General features: G+C 48.2%; 1 protein-coding gene across 3 annotated transcripts in view; it reads left to right on the top strand.

The window, feature by feature from the left end:
- Window positions 1–3040: 3040 nt before the first annotated feature.
- Abhd2 (abhydrolase domain containing 2, acylglycerol lipase) overlaps window positions 3041–12635 on the top strand; it is a 90586-nt gene continuing 80991 nt past the window's right edge. The window contains exon 1 of one of the 3 annotated variants that reach the window (XM_041662430.1): window positions 3041–3167. The gene's annotated coding sequence lies outside the window, so the exon portion shown is untranslated. Of the gene's footprint in view, window positions 3168–8946; window positions 8972–12635 lie in introns of those variants that run through there. The other 2 variants (XM_041662230.1, XM_041662344.1) reach the window with 2 other exon arrangements.

The following is a 12635-nucleotide window of genomic DNA, read 5'->3' as shown; positions in this document are numbered from 1 at the left end:
TCTGTCATTCCCTGAGGACTGAGAACGGCAGGGCCAGAACAAGCAGAGTCTGTCTTACTTATGGGAGCCACATATGGCTCCCCCATCTTCCAGGGTACCCCGTAGACTCTCTCAGGTGAAATCCTGTAGAGAGGCTCTCATTGAGATGGATCCAGTCCCACATCAGTCAAGTCCCAGAGCCTCAGCCAACGCAGAGGTGAGCAGGGACATACTGTCTCTAGGTGATCTTGAACTTCTGATCCTCCTACGTCCACCTCCTGAGTGCTGGGATGACAGAGTGCATCCCTGCATCAGGTCTTTGCTGTGCTGAGGATGGAGCCCAGGGCCCTGCACGTGCGAGGCAGGCACCCTATATGCTGAAGTACACCTCCAGCTCGCCTGCTTTCACAATCTGCTTTACAGACATAATCTGGCACCCGAGTATCTCAGGCCAAGGTTCACCGAATCCTTGATCCCTGTAGAATGCTAAACTTGAAGGCCAAAATGAGGCCATACTTGTCCCCTATGTGACCTCCCACATTGATGCTTTGTAAAATGAAATAATATGATTAAACAGAATTTGGCAAGAGTCCTGGAAGAGGGGAGGAAATAGAAACCGGAGATAAATAAGAAAGCAGCACCGTGAGCTTCATTATGACCGTGGGTCCTTCCTGAGGCCACCCAGTCACAAAGTAGAAACGTATGTCCTGTTCAGCTCCCTCCTCTGCCTGGACTTGGTCTACACTGCTTTTCGGGCCTTGGTGAATCACTGTGTTTGAATATTCCTAAGTCGGGCAGATGTCCCTTGTTAGTACTCCTGGTCAAAACCTAGGTTCCCGAGACAGGACGGATAACCCACTTTTACCATGGTGAATCCACTTTTACCACGGTGAACCCATGTTTACCAAGGTGAGCTGTCTGCAGTTCACTACAAACAGTCGCTTTTGTGACTGGGAGTCAAGCTATTAACTCATCTGAGATCCCAGGAGCTACTGGCAGCCATTCCAAGACCAAAACCGATGTTGAGCCCCAGCGGACACGGGCAGGTGGAGACCCAAATCAGGCTGAGCTGGCTTCCTCAGCACGTGTGCCACCGTGTGTGCATAACCACCAACCAGCTCTATTTAAAGGGAAGAACCAGAAAAATGTAGCTCAGAACCAAGTGTGTGCACCCCCACACACGCCTGCACCCACACTCATGAATACAACTCCCTCAACTGGCAGCAAATCTATTTATAAGTTCATCATTTTTCAGGATCTCTTATTGACAATAGTACATGCTTATGACACACCTACCATGTGATGTTTGGTACCTGTGTGTTATTAGTGAGATGGCTATATCCAACCAGTTAACATCCCTATCTAGTGACAGATTCAAGGCTCATCTCTCAAAGTCCAAACCGTTTCAGCACAAGAGTCAGGACCATGGGGGAGGCTGTGGCTCAGTAAAATCCTTTGCTACCAAAGCCCGGGTTTCTCTTCATCAAGATGGAACAGAATAGGGAGGAATAAATAAGCCTTGAGATGGAACTTTATTGAGGCAACGTGACAGCTGGGTAAAAAACACACAAACAATGGCTTCTCTCCCCCTCCTCTCTGCTGTCCCATGGCTATGGGTGCTTTCAAAGGTCTGAGGTTCAGTGCACTTCCAAGAGTCTACTCTGTCCACACTCTGGGGTGTCCAGTACCTTCAGAACGAGAAGTGGGCTCCAGCAGAGTCTGAGAGATGCTTTACTGAGTGACTTTTGGTTCGGCACTGAGCAGCCTTCAAAAGAACCTATTTGCTCACATTGTCTGTCATAAGGCCTCATTATGTAGCTCAGCCTGGCTTTGGACTTAAAGCAGTCCTCCTGCCTCAGTCTTCTGATGGGATAACAGTCACGAGCCACCATACCCAGCTTGTTCCACTCCTTGAGGTGGCTCCTAATTTCCTGGTCACAATCCTAAAAATGTGTTGGGGAAAATTTAGCATTGCTTCAAATACAACTTCCTTCCTCTGGCTATGTGGTTCTTGCATTTCTCCCACCTCCTCAGGGACTTGCAGCCCCTCTGAGCCTTGGCAGTATGTCCCTTGCTGCCCCCCCTGGAGCGGCCTTTCAAGCCAGGAGTGTTCCTCTCTTAGTCAAGCTCGTGCCATCGCCTGTGCAGCCTCAGGCTCCCGGAATTTTAGAACCGAGCCTAGTGGCACGGACGGAGAGGGTGAGTGGCGAGCCGTGAGTCTCGAGGAAGGCCCGTGGAATGCCAGGCACTATTCTCACTCATCTGCTCATCAGCTACCAGCCTTTACCAAACGAAATCAGCGGCATGCCGAAACACTGAACCGCACAACCGAGGCCGTACTACCAGCACATCCTCCGTTCTAACGACTTCAGAGGTTGCCTTCTTCCAAGAGACTTCCAACCTGCAACGGTGGCTGAAAGGCTGAAAGAACAGAGGGACAATAACTCGCCCGCATGTCCCCGCCCACTTCCCTAAGCTAAGAGAGATCAGAGGTCGCAGCCTCCAGTCCTTTGTCCCTTTCTGGCTTGGTGACTCACCACCTCTGCTCTTCAAAGTTAGGACTCCTCATTTCGTCACCTGTGTCCTCAGCTACAGGTCCGTCCTCCTGGACACACCAGAGCTGAGAACCCCGCAGCTGAACTATCACCCCCCCCCTCCCCCGCATTCATGCCCATGGGATTCCAGACCTTTCCAGCCCCAGAACCCAGCTAGCAGTCACAATAGGACCTCTCCCATCACCTCACCCCTATCAACCATCAAACACAACCCACCCTCTAGCCGGCTCCCCTTATCCCGCCTTTTGGGGCGGCCCTTATCCAATAGCGTCTTGGCCCACTGGCCAAAGACATCAAAAGTAACCAATTGTAGAAGAACTGTCTGCTAAGAATCACCGCCTCCACCCTGAGCAACAGCCACACCAACCAATGGGCTGCCAACCAGGCTCAATGAGCGCCCTAGCAAATAGAGTGGCAGCTGCGCTATCCAATAAGCAGTGAGGTACTCTTGGTTGGGGGCGTGGCAGAGGCAGTCGTCAGGGGCGTGGCTGCAGTTGCCTGGGCGGGGCCGGTAGCGGCGGGAGCTGCGCTGGCCAGGGGTTCCGGCTGTATTTCTACGAGCGCAGCCGGCAGCCGCGGAGCTGCGGGAATCGGACTCCGGGCTAGCTGCACCGCTGGAGTCAACGAGCGCAGGTAAAACCTCGGTTGGACGAGCTTCACCAAGCTGCGATCGCTCTCTGGAGGCATCGGGCCAGAACCCCGAGTCCCCGGTCCCCCCGTGGCTCGGCCCATCGCGCCTTAGCCTGTGTGCTCCTGATCCGTGGGGACTGTTGGGGGGGACCGTCACCTGGCACTGTGGGGGTCCGGAGGGCTAGCTTGTCTAGTAGCGGGACAGCCCAAACCACGGGTGGGATACGCCTTCCTGAAGGTCCTTTGTCCTCTCCTGCTCGAAGAACCGAGCTTGGGGACAAGGCCGACAGAGGCCTCCTGGCTGCCATCCCCTGTTCCCTATCGATGCTCACTCTTGGGCCTGGGGAAGTATCCACCGGATCAGACTCGGGAAAGAGGGTTACAGGATGCTGGAAACCTGAAAGGGCCTGACTACAAGCCCGGGATATTCGCTGGGCCTCTGCGTTTTGGGATCCCGGTGCTCCCTACGACTGATGGGTTCAAGTTCTAGGGAAGCAATTTTTAACCTACTTGGAGGCGCACTTTATTGAGCTTGTGGGGCAACTGTTCTAGGTGTTTCGTGGGCTTTCCCCCACAGCAAGATCTGTCCAGCAGCGCCCTGGGCTGCCTGCCAGGCTAGGCAGCCAGAACATCGACCTTGGAAGTGCCTAGGCAGAGGCCAGTTGACAGCCACCTGTCTGGGATGCTTAGGAAGGGAAGGATTGTATGATCCATCAGTAAGGCCTTTCTCCATCCACCAATGCACGCTGGTCAACATTTAGTGACTAGGTTGAGGGGGATACTTACCAGAGTCCACTAGATTCCAAGGGGGTGTTGAATTCACCCATAATGATTTTTGAGGTGTTTGCTCTCATGTGTGTGTGTGCATGCCTGTATGCAGATGAATAGATTATACCAAAAGATGAGTTAACCGAGTTTATTATTTCAGTGCGCTGTTAGGGTTACTCTTTCCGGTTCCTCTATTTCAGTGCCTCCACCCCCGGCTTATCAGTTTTACCTGGCCCACAGGCAGGTTCTGAGAACAGGCGCGGGAGAGATTGCAGGTTTGGCAGAGTCAACATGATCTGTGCCCAGAGCTTTTCAAGGGCCATTGGGTTACAACCACATTAAGCAGAGTGCATTTTCCCTCTTCACTGCCTTCTCTTGTTTGCCTGAATAGAAGGGACATAATCTTCTGAAGGTCAGGAAGCAGAAGTAATTGTAACTCACCTTGCCCACGTAAGATTAAATGAAGCTTTCGGCGAGCCAGAAAGCAGGCCAGTCTGTGCTGTTAATGGCCAGCATGAACTTAGGATCTTTTCAACCTAAAATGCTCATCCAACCCATTCCCCTTATTGTACAGATGAAGAAACTCAAGGCCCCAGATGGTCACAAGGCTGGCTGGTCATCACAGGGTCATGACTAAGAGTTAAACTTTTGACCCTAGATCTAGCCTGGGCATGACTTAAATTTTACACACAGCCTAGTTCTCATTCTTTATTCAAGTTCTAGAGGAGCCTGGACAGGTTAGAAGCACAGACCTCAGTGTCTCAGTGTCTGGGTTTGAATCTTAGTCCTGCTTCTTCTCAGCTGTGCAACTTGGGACCAGTTATCCAACCTCTCTGTGCCTGTTTCCTCACCAGTAAGGCAAAGGACAATGTTGGCACCTTGGTTAAAGACGGAGAAATAGGCACTATTGGGAACATTAGAACAGTGCCTGGCTCATGGTAACCATAACAGATTTGCTAACTAGTGTGTTGTTGCCTTTCTCTCTAGCTTTTCTTCAGATCCACCACCCAATATCCCCCCCCCCCCGCCGAAATGTAGTCTATATCCTAACACAAGTTCCTTAGTTGCATCACCCCCTCCCCCCATTTTCCTCATATTAAATCAGACAATGTGGTTCCTCTGTCGGTTGTCACCCTGTGAGCACTCCTCCCGGACACAGGTATTTCTGTCATCTTTGAAGGGAGTGAAAGTGAATCCCTCAAAGTGGTAGACAGAAGTCCCCGGGGTTCCCAGTCTGCACGGTGTCCTTCCAGACTCGCATTCTCTCCACCCGGCCTCCCTCCCCAGTTGTCAGTGTGATTCAGCTTGATTATAAATGGATGAATGTTTTTAGATGAAGATTTCATGAGCCACCCAATTAAGTGCTTTTCGGAAGTTCAGGGATCATGTGTTGAGTGCCTTTAAGCAAGTTCCCTCGTCATTTGAGTAGGGGGAGTGGCAGCAGAAGCCTGGCGGAGACACAAGTGCAGGACAGACCCTTGCTGGCCATGGCCATCTACTTGTTCTTTCCTCTGTCTGCATTTCCCCTGCTCCGCTCTCCCCCCTCCCCCCGCCTTTTTTTTTTTTCCAACAGAGCTTGAAGCAAACCAGATGGCAATGCAATAGAGTTGTCTTTCTCCTCTCATTTTATCAGGAGAAGTTTTCTCATTCATCCCTTTTTAATCCCACTTTCATTTACACTCCCTCTTTGATGCCTTTTGAAGTCCGTTGGGTTCCAAGGAAAATGCCGTTTGTGTCTGGGGCCAGTTTCCTGTAAACGAAAAGATGCCTGTCACTTTTGTTTCTTCGTTTATTATTGTTGTTTGTTTGTTTTTGTTTTTTGCAGAAATGCCATCCCCTTCTCTAGGTGTCACCAAAGTTGATTACTCGCCACTGATGGGCACCTAGGATTATGATCCTCTTGCCTTGGTTCTTCACCACTTGGCTGTTTTAGAATAATGGTTCCTTCCTTGGCCGCATTGCTCCCCCTGTTTCCCCTGACATTCTAACAGAAGGATGACTTCCTCGCCACTGCCATGCCCTCCTTCCCAGAGTCACCTCTGACAGAGCATGTGCAAGGGTTCCACCGCTTAGTGCGCAGCTCCTGCCCTAGAGCATAGCACAGCCTCTGGCCCTGTGGCAGACGGGAAATTATTCTTTTCCTTCCTTCCTTCCTTCCTTCCATCCATCCATCCATCCTTTCTTTTCTCTTAAAATCTGGTTCTGTGAAAACCCCTGGCGGATGGACATTCCCAGTGTAAAGGAATCCCACCTGGCAGAATTTCTGCCAAGACCATAACCTACAGTATTTGGATTTTTATTGGCTGTGGGGTTTGAGCCCTCGTTGACCAGTTGAAGAGTTGATGACTCAGGGCATGAGGTGTTGTGAGCCTTTCTATTTCATCGTGGCTGTCCCAGGAACAGACACTGGAAGGGTGGGGAAACCTCTTGATGTGGTCGAGTATTAGGATTATACAACAGCCTTTCATTCTTCTCTCTGTCTCTCTGTCTCCCTGTCTCTGGTGGTGTTTTTTGAAACAGGTCTACTTAGCCAATCTAGGCTTGGCCTCTCATGGTCCTCCTGCCTCAACCTTCAGGTTCCTGGGATTCCAAGCATGCGGCCCTGATGCCCAGTGATTATAGCCATTTTAAACCCCGTGCTTCTGTTCAGTGTTGATAACATATGGGTGTTGAACTTATTTTCCATAAGAACTGGTTTTGTTGTTGTTTTAGGCTAGGCCCTCTTGTAGCCCAGGCTGGCCTCAAACTCACTGTACACCCAAGGGTGACCTTGATTTCTTGACCCTCCCCAAGTGCTGGGATCACAGGTGTTGCCATCCACTACACCATCTTCTTTGAAGGATCGGTTTCTATTTACAGATTATTTTTGCCTATCTTGGTTCTGGGGCATCATACATGGGAATTAAATCTTCTCAGCTTATAAAATGGTTGCAGTAGACTGATGAAGAACCCCAGTATGACCCTGAAGGGTGTGTTCTGGGCCAGTTGGACAAAGCACTTGTTACACACGGACCCAGTCTCTGATCTTTCAGAATCATTAGGCAACAGTCAGGTAAAGAGTGGATTAAAGACTCCGAACGTTGGTAGCACCGGTTTGCATAGTATCTGACTTGTGTCTTTAAGTGGAGGCCAGGTTGGCCAGGAACTGGCTGAGAGAAAGGATGATCTTGACCCTTGCTTGGGCATCTGGAGAGGCTGGGCTCCTAGGCCGTTGCGTTAATAAGCCCGTTTCTTATACAGTGCTAAGATGGAACCCAGAGCCAGCATTCTGCCAACTGAATCACTTCCCCAGTCAGCGGAGGTTCGTTAGCTCACAACATTCTTCGCCAGGTGCATGTTGGGAACACTGATAACCAGACCAGCGAGTGGTAAAGTCTGCTTTATCACACAAAGCTATTTTGTTTTAAAATTGGCTCTATTTAAATTTTTAAAATGTAATATTCCTAATTCAAATATTGATGGTCATTTGTTTGTTTTGAGAAAGGGTCTCTCTTTACTGTGGCTAGCCTAAAACTTAATAGGTAGACCAGCTGGTCTCGAACACAGAGATCTGTCTGCTTCTGACTCCTGAGTGTTGGGTTTAAAAGTGTGAGCCCCCACACCTAGCTTGATTGTTGTTGTTATTGTTGTTCAGTTTAATTTTTTTAATGCTTTACTTTTATTATTCACTGTGTTTGTATTTATGTATGTGGGTGTATACATGCCATGGAATGCATGCTGTGATTAGACAGTTTGGGGGTTTGGTGCCCCCCTTCCATCCTGTGGGTTCCTAGGATCCAACCAGATTGTCATGTTCAGCAACAGACACCTTTATCTGCTGAACTGCTTTTCTGACCACACTAAAACTTACTTGAAGAAAATATACATTGAAAAGTACAACATATTCAGGTTGGAGAGACTCAGAGGTTACGAGGACTAGCTGCTCTTCCAGAGGTCCTGAGTTCAATTCCCAGCACCCACATGGTGGCTCACAACCATCTATAATGAGATCTGACTTGCAGATCTCCCTCTTCTGACTTGCAGGCATACATGAAGGTAGAACACTGTATACATAATAAATCAATAAACAAAATATTGACTCTATATGAGAGATGTCACACTTGGAAAATGCAGTTCTGACTAGTTTTTTTTTTTAAGTGGGTACTACAAAGCCAAGTGTGGTAGCTTACATCAGTTATTTGGGATGTTGGGGATTGCTGTGAGTCCAGCGTCAACTCGGGCTACATAAGTTCTGGGTCCACCTGCTTTACAGTGTGAGAGTCTGTCTCTTGGGGGGGGGGGGGGATGGCGACACGTTTATATGATGAGAGAATATTTGAGAAGTGCCAAGATGAGGAAGTGAATGCATCTCTGCCCATCCCTGTCCCGATCCCTGCCTGTGGTCTGCTGTGCCCCATGAACCCCACCCTTTTCACACAATGGTAGCACCCACCACGCAAGCTCTTTGAAACCTTACTTTTTTTACTTAATTTTTCTTGGCAAGATGAAACGAGCTTCCACGTCACCCCTCACGAAGGCCGTCTATTTTAGATCTTTCTGTTCTAGAGGATGCTGGGAAGCCCTCGTGTTAGGCAGCTTTGCATGGGTGTCTTAAAGCAGCACTCTGTGGGAGTTCGGAGACAGATGTTTTTCTTCGCTTTGCCCTACTCTGCTGTCTGAGGGTCTTGATCTGGTTCATTTTCTCCACCAATTAAAGAATAAAAGGCAGGGGCAAAAAAAATCTCTATAGACGCAGCAGGCAGCATCAGGCAACACATTGTATTAAAAGTGAATTAGCATACACACATAGCAAAGCATACAGAGAGAAAGACTGCCCACAACATGGAGAGGGTATTCAGAAACCAAGATCACCAACCACCCACCCCCACCTCCACCCCCACCCCCCACCAGGGCAGGGAATTGTGTTTCTGGGTCTGGGATGGGTCCCTTTCCTCTTCTTTTGGGTTGGTCAATTTAAACAAAGAAAGGGAAGCTGATAGGCTCACAGCTTCAAATAAACACGTTTGGGACCAGCCTTGAATACCTGACAGTCTGGACAGGTAGGTCAGCCAGAAGGGGTGTCTGGTGGTGGGAGAGAAAACCTACCAGGCCTTTGTCTAGGGTTAGGAGGGCAAGGAAGAAGCTGGAAATTTGCCATTTTTATTATTTATATGTGACCCCCCTTTTCCTATCTGTCTACCTGTCAGGGATCTGTCTGGCTTCTGGCCCCTCACTAGAATTCTGAGCCTGAGAAAAATGCTTGGAGAGGCAGAAGTTAGCCTGTGAGGGAGCGCTGGGACAGCGGAGAATGGGGGACACGTAGATCCTTGGGCCCCAACCAACCATGTCCTTTGGGCAGAACATGCTGGCCAAGCCGGAGCCAACTCGCTGTGTTCTCTGACATCCAGAGAGTTTCACTTCCAGCTCCTGCCGTCTGGCCCTCTGTGTTCTCACCTTTGAACAGCAGAGAGAAACCTGCCCTTCCCTTCAGGACTTCCTGTTTGGGGAGCATTAATACGCGCCACACCTTTTTTCTCTTGCCTCAGGAAGAACCAGCTCTGGCAACTTCCATTGTCCCCATATCTATACACGACTTTTGTTGACCTGATTGGAAGTGTTTCCCAGGTTCTCCAAATCATTTTGCCACTTCCAAGTTCTGATCCAAGCCAGCTTTTTTCTAACTAAAACTTCCTTTGGGTCTTAGGAGAGGTTTTCCTGGTTCTTCACAGTGGAGTTTCCTGTGGCTATACTTGTGTTTTAAATAACCACACCGTGGATTTAAACATGATCGTTTGGTTTTCTGTGGTTCCTAGATTTTGCCTGTGGGTTTTGGGTTTTCTTTGAATGTGCCTGTGCCTCTATCTTGCTTTTATTTTCCTCTGAGTCTGGTCTAAAGTCACCTTGGAAATGACTGAATGTTGATGATGCCAGTGAGGCCTCTCTCGAGTTCCTGGTCCTAGCTCACTGCTGGGCACCCACAGTGTCCCTCCATTTGCACCACAGATGTCTTCTCGTGCACATGAGGACAGGGAGTGTTGCTGTCAGTTTTTCTTTTCCATCCTTTCTCCAATGAAAGAGACAAACGCCCACAAATGCCCCCAGTTTGTGCACCATCAATCTGCATGTTTATTAGTGAACGGTTTGCTTAGTCATATCACTGAGGCCAGTGGGGGAAAAATCAGGAAGTCCCAACACAAGTTCACCCAAATTCAAACTTTCTCAAATAAGGAAAGCAAGCCTACCGTTGCTTATCACCTTCATTTTATTTATGAATAAACTCGTCGATGGTTAGCATCTGAGGAAGATAGGCATCTTAGAATACAGGGACTCTTCTACACAGGCCAAAAAGTTGTCCTGATGGCTGTTGAGTCATGTTCCATTTCCTGCTGAAGAGTCTACTTATGAAGTAGCTTCACCTCCTTCAGCCTCCTTCAGCAGTCTGGGAAACCAGGGCATCCATTCGGTCCAGCTTGCTCTGGAAGTGGTACCTTTTGGTGGGCTTATAGGTCCAGCATCTTTGGTGGTACAGGCCATGAGTTTCTAGCATATTAGAAGGATAGAAAACTGATAGGGGGGATTGTTCTTTACCTCCTCATGGTCTGGATTTGTTTGTATGTGAAGTGCCATGTTGGATTTCTTAAGGAATGAAAGGTGGGGAGGAGGCTGAGGCATGAACTCAGCAACACTAGGAAGGGTTAGGATTAGGGAAGGAACTTGGCAGTGTTTACACGTGCGTTTTTCAGAAGCATGTGTGCAAGCCTGTGAAGCCTATGCTGTAGCATGTCAGGGGGTGACTTCTCATCAGGTCCAGGTCCTGTTTGCTTGCCTCCATAGCACCAGGACTCCGACCTTGGGCTGAAATTTCCCAATCCAGGGCCCAGGGTCTATTTGTGAGGTTTCGTGAGGTCTCATGAGATGAACACTCAGCACTCAGTCTTCTTTATTTTATGTGAATGATAATTGAAAGGCCCATCCGGGACTGTTAGGAGTACTAATGATATCAGGGTCCACACAAACAGCCTTGGAATCCCTCATTTATGTGTGGGAAATCCCAATGAGTTGGAGCCAGGAAACCCCAGTACAGAGAAAAATACAAAGATGGGCTTAGCACAGAAAAGAGGCAGGAACTTTTCTTTCTTTTTTTTTTTAATATTTATTTATTCATTATGTATACAATATTCTCTCTGTGTGTATGACTGCAGGCCAGAAGAGGGCACCAGACCCCATTACAGATGGTTGTGAGCCACCATGTGGTTGCTGGGAATTGAACTCAGGACCTTTGGAAGAGCAGGCAATGCTCTTAACCACTGAGCCATCTCTCCAGCCCGGCAGGAACTTTTCAAATGAAGAAATAGTACGATAAATAATAAATAGATAAAATAAAGCATTTGCATGACCTAAACACAATGTCACAATGGCTGCAGCTGGCAGCCAAAACTTGTCATGGTGACACTTGAGCCTAGGGGCCATCACCCTGAGCTTGACTAGAGCTGGTAGCTGGGGGCAAATTTGGATCTCCTTGGCTACCAAGGCTCTAGTTCTGTTACTAATTTACCATTCACTTGGTAGCTTTCTAGTGTGGAAATTTTAAAGGTACACAGTAGACAGAATCACATAGTGAGCCCTATGACCCCAGGGCCCATCTCCAGCTTATGAGTAATGGAGTTTCCTATATTCTTTTAGCTTCTTTGCCCAACTCACATTTATTTATCTTAAAGTCAACCCCAAACATTTTGTTGCATCTAAATGTTTCCATGAGGGCTGGAGAGATGGCTCAGAGGTTAAGAGCACTGACTGCTCTTCCAGAGGTCCTGAGTTCAATTCCCAGCAACCACATGGTGGCTCACAACCATTTGTAATGAGATCTTATGCCCTCTTCTGGCATGCAAGCATACATGGAAGGAATGTTGTATACATAATAAATAAATCTTAAAAAAATAAATAAATGTTTCCATGATATCTCTTCAAAATGCCATTTTTATTTTACACATCTAACAGTTAAAAAAAAAAAGTAACCCTAATCCTTTAAACAGCCAGTATGCACTCACTCATTGACTCATTGAATGTCACCGTCCTCCAGCCATACCACCCTGAACATGGGCTGATCTCTTGACTGTAGTCGTTCTAGTTCATTGTTCGACCATTTATGACAGTGTCTCTTTGTATTTTTGTCTCTTGATGAGGTTGTTGTTATTTGGGACAGGGTTTACTGTGTAGCTCAGGTTAGCCTGAAGTGCACATAGTTCTTTTTTAACCGCGTGAGTGCTGGGATTACAGGTGTGCGCCACCATGCCTGGCTTATCGCACATACTAGGCAAGCCCTCTCCTCCTAAGCTTCCTAGGTCCGCCCCCCTTTTCTTCCCCCCCCCCCCCACCGTGGTTAATTGAAGAAACTAGTTATTTTGTACTGTAGAGAGTTTTATCTGCTTTTGAGCAGCCAGTGCACTGAGGCAGCGCGACCTGGGCAGGGTCTTCACAGTAAAGGCTGAGGAGTGTTCCCGGAAGTAATGACCGTTACTGGTGCCTCGTGTGTTCTTTAGATGCATTTTATGTGAAGTGCAGCGGACGTGTGTCGCATTGACATCCCTTTCTTCCTGTTTTATATAGCTGCTAGCATATTGCCCATGTTTTCCTCTTCCTTGCTTATGTTCAGGTAACACGGAACGATATGTTTTAGGGCGTCGCCACGTGTGTCATTTGGCAGCCTATCGCTTTTCTCACGTA

The sequence above is a fragment of the Microtus oregoni genome, unplaced genomic scaffold (genome assembly GCF_018167655.1).
Source record: "Microtus oregoni isolate MIOR12 unplaced genomic scaffold, Mior012 000000F_ref0000247, whole genome shotgun sequence".
Taxonomy (NCBI): Eukaryota; Metazoa; Chordata; class Mammalia; order Rodentia; family Cricetidae; genus Microtus; species Microtus oregoni.
Note: the sequence above shows the minus strand (reverse complement) of the source record. Positions and strands in the feature narration are given on the sequence as shown.